Source organism: Marmota marmota, unplaced genomic scaffold (assembly GCF_001458135.2).
Source record: "Marmota marmota marmota unplaced genomic scaffold, marMar, whole genome shotgun sequence".
In the NCBI taxonomy this organism is placed as follows: Eukaryota; Metazoa; Chordata; class Mammalia; order Rodentia; family Sciuridae; genus Marmota; species Marmota marmota.
The window spans coordinates 24,178,890-24,188,876 of NW_026000241.1; the positions used below are offsets into that span (position 1 = coordinate 24,178,890).

Genomic DNA, 9,987 nt, shown 5'->3' on the forward strand with positions numbered 1-9,987 from the left:
ATTCAAATGGATTAATCCATTGATGAAGTTACAGCTCTCACAATCAAATCACTTTATCTCTGAACATTCTTACATTGCCTAACAATGAACTTTTTTTAAAGCTCCAAAGCATAACATGATCAGCTGGTTTGGAGAGTTTGAAGTGCATTATAGAACTTTGGAATCTTCAACCCTGAGTGGCAGTCTTTGCAATTCATTTTTTATGAAATACTAAAATCATTGCTGTCCTAAATACAATCTTGCTAGTATCTTTGATGATTGATGTTGCAAAACAGAAGTGGCATTGATTTATGGTTTATTATGGTGCAAAAAAAACACTTAACATGGCAATTTTAATTGGTTTTATATGTTGTAATTTTTACCAGATTCATCAGAGTGAAATTCAGACGGTACAGAATTGGATACAAAATCACTGATTTCTTCAATCCACTCCATGAGTTTTAAGGCATAACATGGCATTCAAAGCTGTTTGTGGTTCACTCTTCAGGAATTATGGTCTTTTGATTTGTTGGTTTTTCTGAAATTTATCTGTAATTGAGATTAATGGCCCATGTACTGCTAAAGATACCATCCCAGAGGAAAAGATTTCCCAAGAATGTTTGTTTAATTAAGAAAAAAAGTCCACTGTATAGTACAACCCACCATATTTAGCCAGAGCTAATGGCCATCTAAGATGACCTTTCTCTCTCTTGTCACTAAGAATTTAAAGCATGATTCACTTTTATTTTTTAATTTTTATTTATTTATTTTTTAGTCATACATGACAGTAGAATGCATTTTGATACATAATACATACATGGAATGTACATACTTCAATCATGATTCACTTTTTTGCATAAAAATTAATTCCAGAAAAATTAAAATGTTTCTATGCTGAAATATCACATTGAATTCAATATACATAATGAAAACAGAATTCAAAAATAAAATATTAAAAAATAATAAAAATTGTAACAAAAGAAAAAAAAGTCAATGATTTCTAAGGTACATGGTAGACAGAGTTAAGGCAGATCATATTCCAAAAATATAATAAATTGAACAAAGAAAAGGAAAGGCTATATATATATATATATATATATATATATATATATATACACCCCAACACATTAGCACTTAGATAAGATGCAATTTCATATCATGATTTGAAAATGGAGAGCCAAATACCCAATGACTTATGCATATCTTCTAAAATCCACAAAAACCTATGGAAGACCAAAATATCATTTAAAAATCCAGGAAAAAAAAATGATTTAGCCAAAGATGAAATCCCAATCTCAGAGAAAAGAATTCAAATGATCAAAGATAACATAGGAAAAAAAATGACAAAGGGTTAAAACCTAATAGGAGAGGTAAAAGATAGTGGACATAGAAGATAAATCACAATAATTAAACATGCATATAACTTGTTTCATGAAAAAGAGAATTCAAGTGATTTAAAAAAAAAACATTTATCAAAGAAGAAATTATTCCCAAATAAATATGAGTGTGTAAAAACTGCAAGCCATTGGCAGAAAGTTTGTCAATGCCACTGCTAGGAATTAATCCCACAAATACATCCCACAAAATTGGATGTGCAAAAATATAGTATGAAGATGTTCATTGCAGCATTTATTTTTTTGATAGACAAACAGTGGAGATAATTAAAATGTCCAACCCTTTGAGAACTGGTTAAATTTGGAGATAGGTAGAAAGAGAGATAGGGGAGCAAAGAGTGTCTGACATATAACAAAAAACAAATATTTAATAGAGTACAATAAATATTTATAGGGATTAAATCTTAAGTATGTCTAAAAATTTTAGGAAGACTATATAAGAACCCTTTGCATTTTGTGTCTGATTTCTTACCAAGTACACTTACTTTTTTTTTACAGTGAAAATTTAGAGGTGACCAAATACCATCTTAGTTATCACATATGATGCCAACTCACTATTCAGGAACATTATTTTTAGGACCTGCTTTATAATTTATGAAAAATTAAGAGCTTTATGTTCTTTACAGATAGTGTTTAAAACACTAAAACACTTTCACTGTATTGACAGAAGGATACCACCAGGAACTCAGAGTTTATTTAATTTAACTAAATGCCTGAAAGATCATGTGGGTGGAATTCATAAAGGGCGCCATATTGATAGCTTTTCAATTCCATGGGTGACTGATGGTGGATGGTCCGAGGAAGTCATTTGAGGGTGATCAGGCAGGGGAGTTGTGTTGTATAAGTTTAACTTCACAGTTGTCCCAAAACAGGACTACAGAAATGGATTTTCATCTACTGACGCTTGTCTGTCATTGGTTAGGCAGGGGGAGGGAAGCAGGGAGGGAACCCTCTGGATCTTCATTGGTAAAGACAAAGGGAGCTAAAGGAGCCCCCTCCCACCAAAAGAGCTGACAGTGCTCAAGCTCACGAACCTTCTGTCCAAAGTACTCCAAAACAAAGAGTAAAAAGAAATCCAAGGGATCCAGGAGGAATACTGCTGACTTCCCTGCAGCAAACTCACCTTAGAACACATTAGAATTTAAAATGTCACAGTGATGAGCGGATAGATAAATAGGTTTATGGAACAGAGGAAAGAATTCAGGGATATATTCATGTTTTTACAAGAATTTGTATAAGATAAAAATAATATTTCATTGATCTCTGGTAATTTCTCAGATTATAACCTCTAATGTACATCACACACATCACTGCATCGCCAATGGAGAGATAGATGCTTTGGTTTAAATTTCATAAGACTATTAATCATGCCATGAATTAAAGGATAACTGACATCCCACTGTAACTCTTTTAGCACCTTGAGTATCTGCACTTTCACCAACAGCATCTCACCGATAAAACAAGCAACCAGTTTTGTAAATTCCAATTACCCCTCAGTCACCCTTGGAATCTCAGGGACCACAGTGAACTGAACATCTCCTCCTAAAAGTGAGAATGAGTTCAAACTCTCATGTACTTTTGCTTTCCAGCTGCCCTCAGCCCTCTGGACTCTAGGCCTCAGTGTTCTAAATTTGATGAATTGGGCCTTGGGCCTCCTTTCCCTACTGAGAAGAACATGAGCATTTCCTTCCCCCATCTTACTTCATACCCTCTTAACAATGATGGAATCACATTTCTCATAAAAAGAAGGTGAGAAGACAAAATTGCAGTGGCTCAGGGTTAAGTCATAAGTCATAGCGGTAGTTTGGCAAGAAACCACATCAGTGAGAACCCCTGTTCTGGTTTTGCCTTAACCAGCAGGGCAGAGGAGAAATAGCCAGGGGGCTGCTAGCTGGCCCCTACTCAGCCAACCCAGGCAGCAGCTTTAACTGAGGGCTTACTCATTTCTTCTTCCCTCTTTCTTCCTACCTTGCTATTGCTGTTTTTCTTTTTCATTTCCTTCCTTCTGCATGTGCTTATTGACTATCTACTCCATGCCGGACATGCCAAGAGGCACTGGGACCTCAACAGGAAACTATGACTTAAAGGGGCTTCCCATCTTGACTGTTCTACAAGACCAAACATTGTCCTAGTGCTGAAACAATCACTTACCTTCATGGACATCACAGTGTGATCCCAATGGTCTGCCACTACTCAGTTAACAGAAAAACTCCCCTTCAAGATCTGGCCTCTTTCAGATACAGCACCATTCACACAGCATTTACAATCCATAGCAAACAAGACAAAGAAATAAATGCTTCTCCACCAGGTGCGGAACTCTTTATAACTTTTGCTGAATTCTCTGCACCCCAGGATTCTAGCCTCACCTATTCCACTCCTCTACTGATACTCTCTCCAGAGTGGACCATCAATAATTTTTATTAATGAATAATAAGAGGGAGCTAGTGAGCATACATATATTAAAGGAATTGAACTTAGAGACATTGCCATGTGGACCACATGGTCCCTCCCTAATCAGATCCACCGAACCTACCAGTCCTTTCAAAGGGAGTCAGGTTTCTTACCCTTCCCACTGGGTTTGCTTGATAGGGCCCTTGCCATTGGATAGTTAATATACTCTGGCTAGCCATGTGGCCTACATCAATTCTCTTGAAAATTTGGGGAGCTCTACTCATTGGCCCTCAAAATGAAGTCTTCCTTCTTATATGATGGGCACCACCCATGTCAACATCCAGTACATGCACTGTTTTTCCTAGCTTTGTCATTGGTCTTCACCTGTTTCTTATACACTGTCACCATTATTGTTATTATGGGTACCTGTTGTTATTATGGGTACCTAATGTACATCACACACATCAAAATATTCAAATTATTTCATAACATCTTTTAAAATTGTATATCATATCAGTGAAAGAAAAGAGAAATAGCCAAGCTATTTCTCTTAATAACATGATGGGTACCTGTTGTTATTATGGGTACCTGTTGGTCTCTGCCTTGATTCTCCTTAAAATTCTTCCTCAAAGATTGATACTGTATAAGTCTTTTTGTAGGTACCCTCAACAACAGTAGTGGCTAAAAGCTGACCATTTGCTCTGTGAGAGCTATGCTAATGCCTCACTTGCATTATCTGTCTTCACAAGAACCCCTTATACATACCCCATAGGCACTGTAGGCAATCATCTTAGTTTGGATTCTCTGAAATAAGTACTTGATATAAGGATTTGGATGTATATAGTTTGTAGGAGGTGGTCTGAGGAACTAGAGTAAGAGTGATGGCCTGGGAAGGTGGGTAAGCCACTAAGAAATGCATTAATGGGTGGAAAACCATTGCAAGCTAGCAACTGGGGCACAGAGCTCTCTTTATGTTCAAGAGACATTGTAGAATGCACCTCAGAGTTATTCCACCAAGAAGCAAGGATTCTGGAATAATTTCTTTTTACCAATTCCTCTCCTTCATGGGTAGAAGATTACCCCCATAGGATTTAACTCTTCAGAGAACTTCCAGAGCACGGAATCCATGCAGTCAGAAAACATGTACAGACAGAAAATCAACGAAAGCACAACTGTGTGCAGGAACTGTCTGCAGCTGACTTCAGAGTGGGATAAGGCAATATGAGCAGGTCATTGACAATGTCTGCTGCAATAATATTGGCGAGAAATAAAAAAGGGACGAACACAAGGAGAAATAAGATCTGATTTCATCCTCACTAGTCTAGAGTTTAAAATCCATCCACTTAAACACTGTTAATGAGGACCTACTATGTTGCACACAGTTTATCACACTGAGGGTATAGAAATGAGCAAAAGAATCAGTGACTTCATGACATTTATCATACAGGACAACAAAGGGCTAAACATATGGTGCCATCCACCCTCCATCTACCCTTCTTGCTTGATAGCTCATTGGCTAGTTTGTAGATCATTGCCTGTACTTCAGACCTCAAATTTGCTTTGCCTATATTTTATGTTCAAAAGTGACAACTCAGATTTGAGAAAAACTTCCAGCTAGTTCTGAACTGGCAAGTGGATCACACAGCAGCCTGTCAAGCTGCTTCTTGCTGTCATTTATAGATTTCCAGGTATTTCATTGCAGAAATTAAATATGGAGTGATTTGGTACACACTACGCATTTGTGTCTGCCACTTCTTTTTTAGGCTTTTTACTGAACTCTCTGGTGCCTCTTCTTTGCTTTTTCTCTAGAGTTGCCAGCATGTTCTTGTCAACCCTGAAAGTGCTAGACCAAGGCTTGTCAAATTGACTTCTGAGGGTGACACACCTTGATCCTGCCTTGTCACTCTTGGGTATTTTGATTCCTCTTCACACAGACTTAGCACTCAACAGACCTCATGGAAGACTCCCACTTCACCTCTTTCATATTTACCCCTGATCTGGACATAGAAGGGGAGAGACCAGATAGCCCTGGAGATGGACAATAGCCTCAGCTTTGCAGATCAGGACAGGCTTATGGCTTTTATCCATGTAAACTCTTGGCTACTCTACTAGACCATTGCAGTAGCTTCCAGCTAATCTCCTTGCCTCCTCTCTGAGCTCCTTCCGAATAAATCTGAAGTCCTTTCTAGTCAAGGTCTACAAAGTCTTATATGAATGGATTCCTCTACCTCTCTGATCTGACCTTTACCTCTGTTTCTCATTGTTCCAGCTACTCTCTAGCAAAACAAGCACATGGCTGCCTTGGGGACTTCATACTTTCTAGTCCAATACTTTCTAGTACTGCAATGCTCTTCCCCAAACATCTGCATGGCCCATTCTCTCTTTGCTTCATCTAAGGTCTCTGCTCAAGTATCATCTTATATGTGAAGTCTTCCCTAATCTCCCTATAATAGAGGACACCTCCCCTCCCATTCCACACCCTGTAACCCCTAAACCCTCTTCTGTGTCCTGTCATAATAATATCTCCACTCTAGAACGTGTGTGCAAGGAACTTTGCCAGTACAGCAGCAGCACTCAGAACAGGGCTTGTCATGCAGTAGACTGTGAATAATTTTTGTTAATGAATGATAAGAGAGATCTAGTGAGCATACGTACATTAAAGGAACTGAACTTAGAGACATTGCCATGTGAGTCTTAAATATTTACACATGAAAATCCATTCCATCTGTACAGATGCCACCCCCATTGCTTTAGTGTTATGCACTTATAAAGCAATCTTAGAAAAGTCAATTGTCCAAAGAAACTTATGGAGAAAATGATCAATCTTACTCATTATTAGAGTAGTGATAATTAAAACAAAAATTAGATACCATTGCTGATCACAATGGTCCAATTATTCTAGTCACCAGAGTTGGAAAGGCGAGCACTGGAGTAGGGAGGGGACTGAGCACTGAATCACACCGCTGGCCAGAGCATAGACACATGCAGCTTTTCCAGTTGGTGAATATACATGAAAGACCTTAGAGCGTATAGTTTTCAATATGTCTGAAGAACATTTATTGGTATGTGAAGATGCTCACAATACTTTTTTTTAGAAGCAAAAGAAGAGAGTAAATATAGTATGCCGATCAATAGCCCATTGTTGTTTAAGGAACTCTATCACTGATGATTAGATCCCAATGTTAACTGTACTGGTGTCTGGATAGCAGAATTGCAAGTAACTTTAATTTTCTTCCTCTTACTTGCCTGTATTTTCCAAATACTTTGTAAGTCACCTGCATTAATTTGTCATTAATTATTATGCAAGCATAGTATGAAAATATTTGAAATACTAATAATCAAAAAGAAATAAGCATTAATTAAAAGCCATCTCTAGGGTTGGGGATTTGGCTCAGTTGGTAGAGTGCTTGCCTCAAATGTACAAGGTCACAAGTTCAATCCTCAACACCACAAAAAAAAAAAAAGCCATCTCTAATGGATGTACATGCTAGTAATAATATAATAATAACTTTTAAATAAAAATAACTTATTTTAATGGTAGATATTTTGATAACAAAAACATATTTTTTGATGCTGGGACATCCCTCATATCCACCTACTTAGTAATATGAGGCCCACATTGTATGGGCAAACACTAACTGCCCTATCTCAGGGCCCCATGATTATAATTTGGGGTGGCAGGCCTGCACATAAAACTTAAACCAGAATCATTCCAAAAGAAGCAAATATCATTCTGGTTCCCTCAGGTGAGTATTATCCAAAGTTAGCAAGCTTGTAAGGAAGTGTCTCCCTCAGACCCACACTGAGGCTGACCCACTCAGGAGAGGTTTCCATCAGTCTTACCCTTCAGCACAGGCTCTTGCAATCACTGTGAGCCTAGGATCTTCTGTATTTGCATTATGCCCTGTAGGCTGATGCTTTGTAGCCCAGGAAGGTGACTCCAGCCCCATCTCATTCCCATTTAAATTAGGTTAAGTGAAAGTCCCACCTAGCTCCTTCCTTGTTGAAAATAGCCACTTACAGGTCTGAGAGAATTAGATCAGGCCCTGCAAGAAATTCTCCCAATCAATGTGTTGATAAGTAATATTAATTCATTAACAAATATTAATGCATAGTTTTTAACTCTTTAATTTTTTGTTTTAGTTAGTTATACCTGACAGTAGAATGCATTTATGCACTTTGATATATCATACATAGATGGGATATAATTTCTCATTTTTCTGAGTATATAGGTTGTAGAATCATATTGATCATACAATCACATATATACATAAAGTAATAATGTCTGTTTTGTTCTACTGTCTTTCCTACCTCCACATCTCCTCCCCTCCCTTCCTTCACTTCCGTCTACCCAATCAAAGGTAACGCCATTTTCTAGTGCTCCCCACCTTATTGTGAATTAGCATCCATATATTAGAGGAACCATTCAGCCTTGGTTTTTTGGTATTGGATTACTTCACTTAGCATGAGTCTTCAACTCCATCCATTTACTGGCAAATGCCATAATTTCATTCTTCTTTAAAGCTGAGTAATATTCCATTGTGTGTGTGTGTGTGTGTGTGTGTGTGTGTATAAAACATTTTTAATCCATTCATCTGTTGAAGGACACCTAGTTGATTCCATAGTTTAGCTATTGTGAGTTGAGCTGCTATAAACATTGATGTGGCTGTGTCACTGTAATATGCTGATTTTTAAGTCATTTGGGTATAAATCAAGTAGTGGAATAGTCAGTTTAAATGGTGTTCCAATCCAACTTTTTTGTGGAATCTCCATACCACTTTCCATAATGGTTGCACCAATTTGCATTCCCACCAACGATGTATGAGTGTCATTTTTTCCCTAAATGCTCGCCAAAATGCTTGTTGCTTATATTCTTGATGATTGCCATTCTGATTAGAGTGAGATGAAATCTTAGAGGAGTTTTGATTTGCGTTTCTCTAATTGCTAGAGATGTTGAACATTTTTTCATATATTTGTTGATCAATTGTATTTCTTCTACAGTGAAGTGTCTGTTCAGTTCCTTTGCCCATTTATTGATTGGGTTATTTGGGTGTGGGGGTTGTTAAGTTTTTTTGAGATCTTTATATATCCTAGAGATTAATGTTCTATCTGAGGTGCATGTGGTAAAGATTTTCTCCCAATCTGTAGGCTCTCTCTTCACATTATTTCTCATTCTTCAAATATAAATTTTCAGTAGTTACACCAACATCATGGGAAAATATAATTCAATTGATTTTATTTGTGTGCAGGTGTGCAGTCATAGACTTATATATAATGTCTATTAGATGCTGGGTACTATCTAGGCATGAGGAACATTGCTGTGACTGTGTGTGTGTGTGTGTGTGTGTGTAAGAGAGAGAGAGACAGAGAGATGGAGGATTTATTGGTGAGCATGATTAAGGAGGGTTCAACACAGTGGATATCCTCATGAGTGCAGGATCTGCCACTTGTCCAGAAGATCATGACTGGGGACATGAGCTATTAGAAGTGAACCTCTTCTCAGCTTCAAATTCATCTTTGGTGAATGTGGTAATACTTCATTTCTTTGAGATGTGGATCTTCTGGTGGCCAAAGAACTTGAACTTTGCCCTGCATAGGGCCTCAATCACATGTTCCTTTTTCTGCAGCTTGGGTGCAGATGGACATGATGACTTGGCCATTGTGACCCCTAGCCACCATGCCCTAGGCCTCCCAAAGGCAACCCACACACCTGTCTGGGGCCTAGATTGGGGACAGCAGGAGATCAGAGACATGAACACCCATTGGAGCACACTGTCTCAAGGTTCCTTAGGAGAACCTAAACAAGAAACAGGCTGCTGTTGGTAGCCATTGCACCCTGGGCTCCCACGAGCAAAGAAGTTCAGCTTAATCAACTTCAGAGACATGACTTTTTTTTTTTTAAATCACCACAATCATTGAGCTAACATCTTTCAATAGAAGATCATAATAAGCAAAATAAATAAGAAAAAATATATATATAGTCAGCTAATAATTAGTGCTAACCATATAACTAAAGCATATTTCAGAAACATCTTTTGTTATTCAGTATCCAAAAATCTATAGAGAAATAACACAAGACTTGAGTAAATGGAAAACTCACTCTATTTTTGGACGCTGGGATAAACTGTATTTTTCAGGATGACCGAACAGTATTTTTCATCTCTTTCAATGAAACTTTAAAACTCCTGCCTTTAAAAACTAGACATTTAGCTGAGTGCTGTAG

The 9,987-nt window shown here is 37.7% G+C and overlaps 1 pseudogene; it reads right to left on the reverse strand.

The window, feature by feature from the left end:
* Positions 1 to 9,534: 9,534 nt before the first annotated feature.
* On the reverse strand, positions 9,535 to 9,643 carry LOC125613851 (annotated as a pseudogene).
* Between the last annotated feature and the right edge of the window lie 344 nt (positions 9,644 to 9,987).